Consider the following 12046-nt stretch of genomic DNA (forward strand, 5'->3'; position numbering starts at 1 on the left):
GTAAATGATGGAAAATATTTCCGTTTCAGAAAGAGGTCTCCACCAGACCCATTAGCTAGCTTCCCATCACTGAGATCACTGAGAGTATTCTAACAGATATTTAGCTGACATAAGCCTCATCTGTAAAGTGGGAACAATAATAGCTTTTGCTTGTCATGTAGGAAGGGACCATACAGAAGGAGGGAGTTTGCATGAGGTTTGCTGGGACTTTCCTAGTTTTAAAACTGAAAGTCCTATGTCCTGGTTACCCCCACCCTGCCCTAGTCACAGTTTTGCTAAATGACCCCAAGTTTTCTTTCAACTTGTGTAAGGCAAGCTGGGAGGTAGAAGGACTCCCACACCTCCTAGCAGGCCATCTCTCTTCCTCAACTACTTACAGCCTTTATTTCCTTCCCTTGTCTACTCTCAAAATCTGCTCTTACAGCTATCAATTTCTTTACATATAAACAAAATTTATGTCAGCTGAAAAAGTTACTCATCCAAGTGCTATTAAAAGATACTAGGAGTTCCCATGTTGGCTCAGTGGAAACCAATCCAACTAGTATCCATGAGGCTGTGGGTTTGATCCCTGGCCTCACTCAGTGGGTTAAGGATCCAGTGTTGCCATGATCTGTGGTGTAGGTCGAAGATGTGGCTTGGATCTGGCATTGCTGTGGCTGTGGTACAGGCCCCAGCAGCTATAGCTCCAATTTGACCCCTTAGCCTGGGAACTTCTACATGCTGCTGGTGAGGCCCTAAAAAGAAAAAAAAAAAAAAAAGATACCAGCTATCAAAGCCATAAAACAAAATGAGGCTTCTCAAGTGTTTCCAGGCATCAGCATATCTTGGGAGTCTAGTGCCCTTAAGGAACTTTACTATGCTGATAAGTTTAATTCCATCATACAAGGAAAGAATAAATATATGAGTATATTATAAAGCTGCGGTTTTTAAAAAATCATAGCTAAGAGCATGTATCTATTAAAAAACCAAGACAAGCTAAATAAAACCTATACCTTATGGTTCCTTCTTACTAATTTTCTACTTACCTATTCATCTGTTTTATTATTTACTAAGACTCTGGAAAACAAATAACAGCAATAGGTAGGATTATTTAATAAAAATGTCCAATAGAAAGACATCTAAATTTGAGAAAACCATCTTTTCTTTTTGCAAATTATGATTGTCATTTTACTCTGGTTCAGAAAATACCTGGGTTCCAAGAAATTACAGATGGAGAAAACTGAGGTAAGCAAATGAAACTCCAAATCCAGATATGAACCAGCTGTGGTGGGATTTGAATCATGAAAGAGCAGAAGCAACCTGATGTTTAATGAATGAAGATGTAGGCTTAGAGAAATGGTCTCCAAAATTTGGGCCAACAATTAAAAAAAAACAACAAACAAACTTAAACCCACCCCCAAACTACATATATCTATTTACAAGTGTGTATGTTCCACATACCAATACCCTATGTACATGATAAAAATAGATATACATGCTTCTCAAAGATGAGTTGAATGTAAGTTTTAGCATTCCCTTCCTAAAACTCAACAGACTGTATATGTCCTCCTGGACTGCCTGCACCCTACTTTAAGGACCAGTGGTTTGGAGAATGTATATATTGACTGATATTTCAGTATTGCCACATTGCTTAAATCACCTAACAACATTGCTGCCTATTGCAGCAGGTTGTACTAAAATAATTCGGGATGGAGATCTCGCTCTGCTGCCTCATCTGAGCACTCTCAGCAGTATCACTCTCCTTGAAGCTTCATCCTGTCTCTGCCCAGCTTCCTTTACAATTGCTTCAGTTCATTATTATATAACTGCATATGTCTGAACCTCCACTATAGCTATGTTTCTAGAAGGTTCTTAGCCTGTGTATCAATCCCTGGATGCAAATATATACCACAAGTGGGGGAGATTGTTATTTAACTCCATAAAGTTTTATCTTTTCTATCTAGGCTCACATCCAGCAGGAATTTTTTAAAATATAATGCTGTTATGATAATGGCAATCTACTTTCAGAATTTTTATTTTATTCTTTGTTTAGATTCCAATTCTTTAAATGAGTAACAAATTTTCCTTTATATCAATATCGTTTTCTCTGTTTTTGATATACTATCAAAGTTATTTTAAAGTCTGTATCTGTTAACTTTAATATCTGGATCACCTGTGGAGGGCACAATTGGAACTCCAAACAATCATACTCTAAATTTGTTGTTGCAGACTGCTCTTACATATTATTAAAAGATTATTCAATGTTAATATAGTCTTCATAAGTATCACATTTTAGGAGTATCCATTGTGGCTCAGTGGTTAATGAACCCAACTAGTATCCATGAGGATGCAGGTTTGATCCCTGGCCTCGTGCAGTGGTTAAGGATTCGGCATTGCCATGAGCTGTGGTGTAGGTCGAAGACATGGCTCAGATCCTGTGTTGCTGTGGCTGTGGCTTAGGCCAGCAGCTGTAACTACGATTTGACCCCTAGCCTGGGAACTTCCATATGCTATAGGTTCGACACTAAAAAGCAAAAAAAAAAAAAACAAAAAAAACCACATTCTATTTAGTGATTGCATGATATTCCATATGACATAGAATTTTTAAACCATTCCATAACTAAAGTTATTAATAATATGCTGTAATATGTAATTTAAGTAACTCCATAATGAATATCATTGCCTTTACAACTTTTTATTTTTAAAATTAGGGTTATTTTATTGGAATGGATATACAGAGGTGGATTCAGTGGTCAAAGTTAAGGACACTTTAAAGTTCCTTGATATGTGCTGCCCAGTTGCTCTTCAAAAGCAATTCTTAAAAACACCATTTACCTGACTGTATAAAACCCTAATAACCACAATTTTAAGTTATAGCATGGTTAAAAATAATAGTGCAACAGGCATTGTGAGTTTTGCCCTGTAATTCAGGTAAATCAGATCTGTGGCATAAGGAGTCCTACTTGTCAAATAGTTGCCTAAATTTCATTGTAACTAAATTTTCTTTTCCACTTATTAACTCCAAACTATATAATAGACATTGTGGAGAACTGGAGAAATCTGATTGTGGGCTTGATAAGAGGAACAAGTTTCCATTTCTCATAAACTATTACAGAAAATAATTGAATCCTCAGGGAACAAAAATAATCATCAATCAATCCATTAGAAAAATTCCAAAATTTTCAAACTTAAACCACTATACACTGCAGGCAATACTTAACTCTGCCTCAACAAAATGACATATCATCCCTTGAAAATTAAATTTTACTCTCAAGAGTTTTCATCTATTCATTAGCTAGGAAAGAGTCAGCGAAAATTCCCTCTGAGGAGCAACCCTTAAGAGAAACAAGTTTTACTGGTTAAACTGCACCCTATCTGTGTTAATTCTAGGACTGCCTTAACAAATGACCACCAGCTTTGTGGGTTAAAACAATCAAATTGATTCTCTCACAGTTCTGGTGGCTGGAAGCCTGAAATCAAGGCATCAGTATGGCTGTGTTTCTTCTAAAGGCTCTAGGGGAGAAATCTTCCTCACCTCTTCCAGCTTCTGGAGGCTCTCCTTGGTTTGTGGCAGCCTAATTCCATCTCTGCCTCCATCACCATATGGCCTTCTCCTCTGTGTCCTCTCTTTTGTCTGTGTTAAATACCCCTGGACTTTTTCTTAGAAGGATACTTGTCATTGGATTTAGAGTATACTCAGATAATCCAGGGTGATCTCCTCAAGATCCTTATTTTAATTACATCTGCAAAGACTATTTTTCTAAATAAATTAATACCCATAGGTTCTTGGGATTTAATGAGGACATATCTTTGAGGGGGAGGAGTAGCCACAATTCAACCCATCATACCATCCAACCTCCATTTAATGAGTAAGAAATCATATTTGTCCTGCACACGCCTGTCCTTTATTTCTGAATCATGAACAGTCTCAAGATGTGGCATCTGTTTGTATTAAAGAGTTATTAGCCTTGGTTTGATTTTATGGCAACTAAAGATGTTAGGTTATTCTTTTCTGGGGGGGCCACACTCACAGTATACGGAGGTTCCCAGGTTAGGTGTCAAATCAGAGCTGCAGCTGCTGGCCTCAGCCACAGCCACAGCAACACAGGGTCTGAGCCTCGTCTGTGACCTACACCACAGCTCATGGCAATGCCGGATCTATAACCCACTGAGCAAGGCCAGGGATGCAACCAGCGTCCTCATGGTTCCTGGTTGGATTCATTTCCGCTGCACCACAAGGGGAACTCCAGATGTTAGGTTATTCTAACCAAAAACCAATTTAGATTTTTTTCAGTTTGGTCCTTTAAAAAGCTCACCAAATATTTAGCAACCACAAATAATGAATTTCAAATTAACAGAGAAATATGATGCAAGACTAATGTTTATTTTCGTTCCATTAATTCTGATACTGCCTTGAGTTTTCCTTTTAAGTATGACTAAGAGAACTTCTGATTTCAAAAAATGTTTTGCTTTCCTTAAATGAAAAAATAAAACATTCAACGCAATTATGCATAACAGACTGTTGTTTCTCCTTCCTTCCTGAGGAGTTGGTTATATGGGTCCACATGAATTAGCTAGTGCTTTTCTTTAATGGCTTCTTTCTGCTGTTTTGCCCATTTCCACAGTTTTAGATTTTGGATTTGCCAGCAGACTCAGACAAGCAAATAAGTCAGGGCACTGGTCAAAGCAGATGTTTGTTGAAAACAGCTTTTTTCCTCAGACATGCAAAAGCACTATATTCCATGTAGTCGGCGCTTTCACCCCTCAATCACTTGCCTATAAGACAAATTGGAATTAAGGAATCTTGTCTGCATAGGCCAGGTTATAACATATATCTCATTGTATATTAGATTATCTTATATCACATAATCTTAAAAAATAAATGAAGATACTAACATAAATGGATTATACTCTAATAGGAAAGATAATTCAGGTACAAAAATAGCTATAAGAATACAGGGACCTTAAAATAGTATACTCATATTTTTCTTCTGTCTTCATGCTCTTGATGGCATAAATTTTACTTTATATATGGTATAAATCTATTATAAACCCCTTTACTACACCATTATTATTTTTGTATAGTCAATTATATTTTAAAGAGAGTTAAATAGTAAGTCTAAACCCCAAAACCCTTGTGTATTGATCCATGTAGCTACCACTTCCAGTGCTCTTCATTCATTTGAACAGATCTATTGTCTTCAACTGGTGTCACTGTCCTTTTGCCTAAACATACTTTTAACATTTCTTGTAATGCTGACTGGCTGATGATGAACTCCTTTGACTTTTTTATCTGAAAAAAATTCTTATTTCACCTTCATTTTGGAAAGATGTTTGTACTGGATATAGAATAATAGGTTGATAAACTTTTCTTCCAGTATTTTAAAGATGTTTTTCCACTGACTTCTCATTCATTGTTTTTAATGAGAAATCTGATGTTATCCTTACCTTAGTTTTACCATACTTAACATTGCCTTCTTTTTCACTGCTTTTAAAACTTTCTCATCATTGATTTTAAGTAATTTGGTTTGAAGTGCCATAGTATTTGTTTTCTTCCTATTTGATTTGGGGTGCATCGAGATTCTTGGATCTATAGGTTTAGAGTTTTCATCAAATTTGGAATATGTTTGGCCATTATTTCCTCAAATGCTATTTCTACTGCCCTCTCTCTCTCTCTTCTCTCCTTTAGGCAGTTGAAGTTTTCCCATAGTTCACTGAGGCTCTGTTAATTTTTTTTTTTTTGTCTTTTTTGTTGTTGTTGTTGTTGCTATTTCTTGGGCCGCTCCCGTGGCATATGGAGGTTCCCAGGCTAGGGGTTGAATCGGAGCTGTAGCCACCGGCCTACACCAGAGCCACAGCAAGCAGGATTCGAGCCGCGTCTGCAACCTACACCACAGCTCACCGCAACGCCGGATCGTTAACCCACTGAGCAAGGGCAGGGTTCGAACCTGCAACCTCATGGTTCCTAGTCGGATTCGTTAACCACTGCGCCACGACGGGAACTCCAAACGTAGGTTTACTGTTAATTTTTTTCACTTGAGTTCCATTTCAGCGATTTTCTATAGTTATGGCTTCAAGTCCACTGAGCCCATCTAGTATATTTTTCATTCTAGACAATATAGTTTTCCTCTCTAGAAGTTTGATTTGGCTCTTTACCAAATCTTCCATGTCTTTAATTAACCTTTTCAGCATATGGAGTACAGTTATAACAGTTGTTTTAAAGTCCTTGTCTGCTCTTCTAACATATGCATTAGTTTCAGGTCTGTTTTACTGATTGGCTATAATCCTCATTAAGGGTCACATTTTTTTGCTTCTCTGCATGCCTCCTAAGTTTCCACTGGATGCCAGACCTTGTGAATTTTACTTTTATCCTGTTCTTAAGGTTTGTTCTGGAATACAGTTATGCTACTTGGAAACAATTTGATCCTCTTGGGTCTTGCTTTTAAGATTTGTTAAATGGGACCAGAGCTGTGCTCAATTGAGGGCTAATTAATTATTTCCCAAGTAAAGCCCCTTCTGAGTGGTCTAGCCAATACTCTGTGAATTATGAGGGTTTCCAGTTTGGCTGAGGGGAACAGGCAGTTTCCCAGCCCTGAGTCAGCACAGAGAACTGGTTTCTCTAATCCTAAGTTTAGGGCTCCTGTCCCCAACATAGGGTAGTTCCCTTACACATGCACTGATCTCTCTGAATCGCTCCCCCTGCAGATCTCCAGGGCTTTCTTTTTGTGTAGCTCTCTCCTCTCCAGCACTTTGCTGTGGCTCCAGCTGTCCTTGTCTCTCCAGACTCTCAGCAATGTCTCCTCAGTTCAGGATGTCTGTCAGGCTCTGCATTGGTCTCCCCTCTGCGCACTTTGGCCTAGAAACTCTCAGGAGGCAGTCAACTGGGTTAATTTTATTTGCTTCCCAACCCTTGGGGATCACTGTCCTTTACTATCTCATGTTCTTTTAAAAAAATTGTTCATGTGTTTTATTCATTCTGTTGTTGTTGTTTCAAGTGTTAGGGTAAACAGACTCATAGTCCACTGAAATAACCCCCAAATAACTGTAATTGGACTTATAATAGGATGAGTCTTTTAAGATAAGTACAAACTAAATATTATAAGGATTCAAAAAGAGAGAGAGAGAAATTAGTTTGCAGTCTTTTTTGGAGGGATAGCCCTGTGTCAAGCCTTAAGGTGTCAGTGGATGTGGACTTGCATGGGTGAAAGTGAACCGTAAAGCATGCATAGTTTTGTGAAAATGTTTCCAGCATTAATTCTATATATTTCATGATTCATAATAGAAAGTATTCAGTTCTATGGAAGAGAGTCTATTCTTACGTCTCAAACAATTCTTTATAGATTGCAGTTTCAGTATGATACAGTTATGCTACCTCTTGTTTAGTTTGTTCATTCATTCATCATGAAGTATTTACTGAGTGCTGGTCAATGTTCTAGGTGTGTGGGCTATGCTGGTGAGCAAAACAAAGACCCCTGCCCTTGTGGAGTTTACATCCGAGCACAAGGGAGCTGTAGGAGAGTGGGAAGAAAGATAAACAATTATCTAATTGTACACTCTTCCCACACACTTTATTTTCTTTCATTTAACTCTGTAAGGTAAATGATTTAACTCATTGAGTGACTTGGGTACCAGCCTGTTTCTTGCAAATATTCATAGGTGCCCTAAGGGGGTGGAAAGAATTGCTTTTAAAGACTACCTAATAAAAATAACCCATACACTTGTAGGCCTATGTTTAGAATTCAAAAATAGCTTTATGTTTTACTGCAGATGAACAGGGCTTTATGAGTGAATAAATAGGCTGTGCTAATTTAATAGGCAGGTAGCTATGGCTGAAAGAAGAGCGCATTTCCACTCTGTACACGAAACTGCTGGCTTCTAACTTGGAAGTTGCTGAACATTTGGTAAGGCGAGGCACACATGGGCATGCTTCTTTTTCTGTCTCTTGAAGTTACACAATGAGAAGATAGCCAAGTCATGCCTACAGCTACCAATAAAATATGCTAAAAGGAGGCACCCACCTACCATGGGTTATGTGGCCTCCACTTTGTGACTGAAAATCTCAGAGCCACATTGTCTTTCTGGACATTGTATCTCAGACTGGGATATTCTTGGAGATCTGTGAGTTTTTAAAGAACTTTGGCAAGAACTTTTAAATTAAGTTTTTTCACTGATGTGATGATCATGGAAAGTTGATGTATGTGCATGTGGGGTGATCTGGACAGTGTCCCCCCACTGCATCATTCCTGGGGCAGTGTCTACCCTGTGCTATTCAGGCTCCAGGAGAGCTGTTCACAAAGACAGTGATGTGAGCGGCCTCCGGAGCAGTGTCGTTCTCTGGTTCTGCATCTTGTTACCACCTTCAAACCATAAATTGCACAAGGTTTTAGTGCTGCATTTGGACTTGATTCATTCATCCTACAAATGATTCCTGAGAATCCTCTAAGGGAGCCCCATTGTACGAGCTGGGGATCCAGGTTTGTTCTCCTTAAGATTGTGTTCAGCTGATAGAACAGATAATCTAACAAATATAGTTAAACCAAACACAGTGTTTCTTTTCCTCACATAACATGAAATTCAGAGTCCAGGGCTTACGAATCTGCTCAAGGAAGGCATCAAAGTCCAGGTTTCTTTCATAGGTCTACTGTTGCCAGTACAGGGTGCAGCTTGTATTCCCATGGCTACAAGGTCTCCAGAAAACAGGTCCACATTCCAAGGAGGAAGAAGCACCAAAGACAGGGAATCAGAAGAGTCATTTCCTTTAAAGAGCATTTCCTGGGGCTCCACCTGGCTACTGCTAATCACATGGCCACCTCTGACTGCAAAGGAAGCTGGGCAAATGTATGTTTTAACAAGACATAGTTCCACGCCTAACATAGTTTGAGGTCTGTTAATTAAAAAAAAAAAGAAAAGAAAAGAAAGAAAGAAGGGGGGGAGAAAGGAAAGTAGGAAGGAAGGTAGAAAAGAGAATAGAGAGGACACAAGAAGGAAAAAAGGGAAAAGAAGAAAGCATTTGAGTGGTACCCAGAAGTATTTGCCACAGCAGTGAAGATGGGTAAGATGAGACATCTGTCTTCAAGCAGCTGACACTCTATTAGGGGAGACAGATGACACATTTTAAAAATTATCTTTAGCAACTTATGTTCTATTATATCCATATTAATATCTAGTCATATCCACATTAACTTGATCACATTCAGAATTTTTCCCCTTGTTTCTCACTAGTGTTAAATCTAAACCCTGGGATTAGGCTGTGCTTTACCATTAAATGGTGAGATAGTATCTATCTTGAAGTTTCTATTTGGTCTGTGCTGGCCTTGGCAGTACTGTGCAACTCTCCAATCCTGGTCTTCTGTTGTCAGCAACTACTCCACACTGGCTAGGATGCCTCTGATTTCTAAATGCAGTCTAGGCCTCTTTCTCTTTATCAGCTGCAAAGCTTGGAGGTGCAGCAGCCATTTTGTAACCATGAGAAGAACAAACATACAGAAACAACAACAACAACAACAAAAACTGCCGTATGCTATGAGTAGTGAAGCAAAAAAAAAAAATTGAAAAAAATGACTCCTCATTGCCATCACTGAGTGGCTGAACTAACCCTGGAATCACCTGCTTCTGAACTTCTTAAATAAACAATAAAAGTGTTCTTGGTATAAGCCAGGGTTCTACAAACTTTTCCAGTAAAGGATCAGACAGTAAATATTTTAGGCTTTGTGAGCCAAGATGCAAAATAGAAGGTATTCTGAAAGTACTTACAAGTGAAGAAATAAAACAAGTTTCCACAATTTTTTTAACTGACATTTAAATATAATAACTGAGTACAATCAGGCCTCCTAATGAGACGAATGGAACTCTTTTGTGGGGAGGCAGATAACATTCACTTAATTGGGGTTAAAGTTAGTCTTCCCTATCATCCTGATAGAAACACGGTCTCACTGGCCTGCAGAGTCGTCCCTTACCTTCAGAAACACAACTCGCCAGAAAATGCTGTCTACATCTTTTGCCACTCATAGAGTATCTTCATTATGCTGGATACCTTTTCATGAGGGGAAGTTAAGAACTGATTGAACTACCATTAGCTCTATGATCTTACTTACTAAACCCATCCAGAAATGTCAGTTTTCTCATCTACAAAATGCATAAAAATATCTACTTCATAGGGCTGCTGTAATAACTAAATAAGCTTACAAGTGCAAAGAAAGCATCTGATATATACACTATTTACCTTCCCCCCCCAACCATTTAACAATGCAAAAACTCTTCTTAGCATTCTAGCTGTATAACAACAAAGCAGTGGGCTGGATCTGGGCCACAGGCCATATTGTGTGGACCCCTGGTTTGAGCACTGTTTGGTGACTTGCTGCTGAAAGCATAACGGTACAAGAGTAAAAAGGTAGAGTGCAGGACCCTCCACGTAGCATTTAAATCTCTTGTTTTATTTAGAGTTCTCTCTCCCTCCACCAATGTGCCCTTATCTTACACACACACACACACGCACACAGTTTATAGGTCTTATTTGGTACCAAGAGCATGAAGAAAACCTACCTAAGCTAATATTCTTTCAATACAATCTCAAGATCTAGACTTTGAATGTAAAAATTCAAGGCTTTATTTGTCCTTGTTCCCAATTTCCTCTCCTTCCCCTTAGGCAATTATAGCTTTGTGCCTTTTGGTCTGAATAAGATTTGGGGAAGGAGGGATGAAGGAACATGAAGAAACAAAGTCATCAATACTTCAAATTGGGAGTTCCCATTGTGGCTCAATGGAAACAAATCCGACTAGTATCCATGAGGATGCAGGTTTGATCCCTGGTCTCGTTCAGTGAGTCGGGGATCCAGTGTTGCCCTGAGCTGTGGTGTAGGTCACAGATGCGGCTAGGATCCCCGTGGCTGTGGCTGTGACTACGGCTGTGGCGAGGCTGGTAGCTGTGGCTCCGACTGGACCCCTGGCCTGGGAACCTCCATATGCCTCGGATACAGCCCTAAAAAGTAAAACAAAAAAAAACAAACAAACAAAAACCTTCAAATTGATTCACCACAGAAAGGACCAAGGTAACACGAGACTGTTGTAGGTAACATGAATGGAATAAGCGCCTTGGTTGGAGAGGGGCAGGGAGGACTACTTTAGCTAGGTTGTTTGGGAAAGATGTCTCTGAGGAGGTGAGATTTGTTCTGAGACTTGAGGAGAAAATGGAGGCCATGTGACAGCTGAAGCAGGGGAAGTGGGGGTGAGCTGAGAACCAGGGGAGAAAGAACAGCATGTACAATGGCCCAGAGTTAGACAGCACTGAATACATTCCAGAAACAGAAAGGAGGCCAGTGTAGAGGGGCCAGGAGGGAAAGAAAGAAGTGGTACAATGCCTGAGGAGGCAGACAGAGGTCCTGTTAATAAGAGGGTGCTAAAGACTTTTAGTGAGGAAGGGAAACGACAAGATATGCATCATAAAAAAGACCACTCTGCTGTGGCAATATAGGAAATAGATTGGAGAGAAATAAAAGTAGAAGCCAAAAACCAGAAAGGTTGTTTCCACAGTCTAGGTGCTTTGCATTAGTGTGATGACATTGGGAGCAGAAGTGTTTCCTTTATACACATCACTAACTGGCATTTTCTTATTTACTTGCTTAGTGCCTCTCTCTCCCCTAGCTAGTAAGGAGTTTTATTGTCTAACCCTCTACTGCTTTGCCAAATACCTAAACAGTGTCTGCCAATGGGAGGAGGTGGAGAAAAATGTGTTAAACGAAAGAATTAAGATTTAAAAAAATAATTTAACCCTAATGGTGGGGTTCTGCAAAATTTTTTTTCTATAGCATATGTTGAAACATTACTCAGATCAGGAAACAATAGATTATGGGGAACATGAACTCTCTTAAATTGTATGATATGAAGTATGCATATGTTGAGAGAGCAAGAGAGAGAGATATGGATGTACAGACACACATGCATTTTTCTGAGAAGAGGGATCATGCTTTCCTAAGACTTTTAAGTGAGTCCTTGATGTCAAAGACAGGAAAGGCTGTACTCTGGCTTAAATATCTCAAAAAAAATTTTTTACAAGCATTAGTAGGCAATC

Source organism: Sus scrofa, chromosome 18 (genome assembly GCF_000003025.6).
Source record: "Sus scrofa isolate TJ Tabasco breed Duroc chromosome 18, Sscrofa11.1, whole genome shotgun sequence".
In the NCBI taxonomy this organism is placed as follows: domain Eukaryota; kingdom Metazoa; phylum Chordata; class Mammalia; order Artiodactyla; family Suidae; genus Sus; species Sus scrofa.